The sequence below is a fragment of the Camelina sativa genome, chromosome 18 (genome assembly GCF_030686135.1).
Source record: "Camelina sativa cultivar CO46 ecotype springtype chromosome 18, ASM3068613v1".
NCBI classification, from domain to species: Eukaryota; Viridiplantae; Streptophyta; class Magnoliopsida; order Brassicales; family Brassicaceae; genus Camelina; species Camelina sativa.
Window position 1 is genome coordinate 5,196,659 of NC_141897.1, and position 2,573 is coordinate 5,199,231.

General features: G+C 41.2%; 1 non-coding gene across 1 annotated transcript; it reads right to left on the minus strand.

Annotated features, from left to right (window-relative positions):
* Window positions 1-581: 581 nt before the first annotated feature.
* LOC147921551 (small nucleolar RNA R71) lies at window positions 582-688 on the minus strand. Its single transcript, XR_015589909.1, has one exon. It is a non-coding gene; the product is annotated as a small nucleolar RNA R71 (small nucleolar RNA).
* Window positions 689-2,573: the final 1,885 nt, after the last annotated feature.

Consider the following 2,573-nt stretch of genomic DNA (forward strand, 5'->3'; position numbering starts at 1 on the left):
TTTATTTAATTTTAATTTATTAACTAGTTCTTGCGTTCTTATTCCTCTGTTTTAGGTGTATGCATACAAGGAGCCATAAAAAAGCTGCTTTGCATATACTAGGAAACGAGGAGCTAGCACGACTTGAACGAGAGAACCGAAAAGCAAGAGCCGATTCCGATAAGATGGCCAAAGACAATGAAGAGGTTCGCTAACCCAATCCGCCAGCTAGGCGAGCTACCTTGAGAGATGAAGAAGCTCACAACAGGTTGTTTCTGAATCGATCTGCGATCCGACCACCAGCTCCTACGAGACAAGATTATGAGATCAAGCATAGCCTAATCAATTTGGTCCAGAATCGTGTGTTTAATGGATTAGCCTCAGAGAGCCCTCTGGACCATATTGAAGCTTTTGAGAGATTGGCTAGTACGACAAGGTCTAATGGAGTTCCATATGATTACCTCATGTTGACTTTGTTCCAATTCTCTTTAAGAGATAAAGCTTTGAGATGGCTAAATCTCTTGGACCGAGGATCACTTACCACTTGGGAGCAATGTAGAGCAGCGTTTTTAAACCACTTCTACACTAAGTCACGATCAGCTATGTTAAGGAGCAAGATTACTACCTTCTCACAAGGTGGTATAGAGTCTTTTTGTGAAGCGTGGGAGAGATTTAAGGAGTATATGAGGGACTGTCCTCATCATTGTTTTTCACAAGAGAATCTTATGAACATCTGCTATGGAGGAACTGACCAGAAGTATCAGATGGCACTCGATACTGCCAGTAGAGGAGATTTTTCTACTAACACTGCTGTTGAAGCAAACCTCTTGATCGAAAACCTTGGAGCGAGTAACAGCAATCATAGTCATGAGTATGATCGTTATGTGCGTGTTGTTAGCTCCGTGAATACAGATGTTATTAAGAATCTCACTGCTAAGGTAGACCTTCTTTTGAAGAGAGATCAAAAAGCTGTCAACATGTGCGACGGGCAAACAGGTGCTTGTCAGAAAGTTGGAGTAAATTCAGGTTTTGAGGGAACAGAGGAGCTAAACTATGTAAGAGGACAAGGTAACTATCAGAATCATGGGTTTAACCAGAATTATAGAAATCATCCTAATCTCTCTTACAGAAGCACCAATGTCGAGAATCCTCAAGATCAAGTGTATCCTCCACATAGTCAACAAGGTAACTTCCCGCAAGGATTTCAGAACAAGGGTGCTGGATTTAATAGCTCAAATGTCCAAGGATACCACGCTCCATCTGCAGCTTCACAAGATAACAAACTCGAATTGATGATGCAAGCACTGCTGGACGGCCATAAGAAAAGTTCTGCTGAGATTAATGTCAAGATTGATAGCATGTACAATGATTTGAATAGGAAATTTGAGAGGTTGAGTTCATGTGTTGATTCCATTGATAAGAGAGTCTCTGCTATTTCTTCTAGCTCTAAGAACAAAGAGTCATGCAATGCTATAACACTCTATGATGGGATTGAAGATGAGCTGAGTTGTGCTGTGATCAACTCATGTTTGGCTTCTGCAGAGCCAAGATTGATCAGTCATGAGCGTAGATCGACCAGTCCTATTTATTCTGGTAATTCGAGTCTGATCCCAAGAGGAGTTGGATCGACCGATCACCCATATAGATCGACCGATCCCGTCGTTGTTGCAGAGTCTATCTTAGAAAATTTCACTCCTTTTGTTGACCGACCACTCCATGTTGCAAGAATGGGGAATTACGACTCATCTGCTCCTAATATGAATACCAAGGAATCACTCCTTGTGGAACCAAAGCCCTATAGGCCACAAATTCCTTTTCCAAGAAGACATGCAAAGAAACCTCTGGATGAAAAGAAGTATGCTCGGTACAAAGAAGTTATGAGTGTGTTCACCACTAACATTCCCTTTACAGAGGCAGTAAACCATATCTCTTTGTTTAAGAAGGTTTACAATGATGTTGTGGTTGAAGAAAAGGATTTCGTGGAGGTTAAGGCGTTTTTGGCTCTAGAGAAGAAGAACATTCATGCTCCAGTTTTGAAAAGACTACCAAAGTTAGAAGATCCAGGAAAAGTTGTTGTTCCATGCTCCATCTTAGGAGTGAACTTTGAGGATTCCCTTTGTGACACTGGATCTAGTGTGAACGTAATGTCTAAAGCTGTCGCAGAGAGGTTGGGGATTGATGATATGAAGGCTTCTAAGGTCTCTCTTAAGTTTGCAAATGCTGTCTCCACAACTCCACAAGGCTTCATTAGTAATTTAGATGTTCAAGTTGGGAGTTGCTTGGTTGCTACAGATTTTCATGTTGTGGAAATGAGCGAGGGTTCTGTTATGCCTTTTATTCTTGGGAGACCCTTCCTAGCAACAGTGGGAGCAGTTGTTGACTTTCCTAATAAGAGGATCACTTTCTCTAACATTGATGATAAAGTCTTCTACAACGCAATCACTACAAATGAAGCTACAAAACATTGTCTAACTGTAGAAGATGAGAAGAAGGTGGATGTCATGATAATGGGAGAGGATGGTGATAAGAATGAGGTCAACAAAGTCATGTATGGAGACACTCATTCTTCTGAGAAGAGGTCTAAGAAGGTTAAG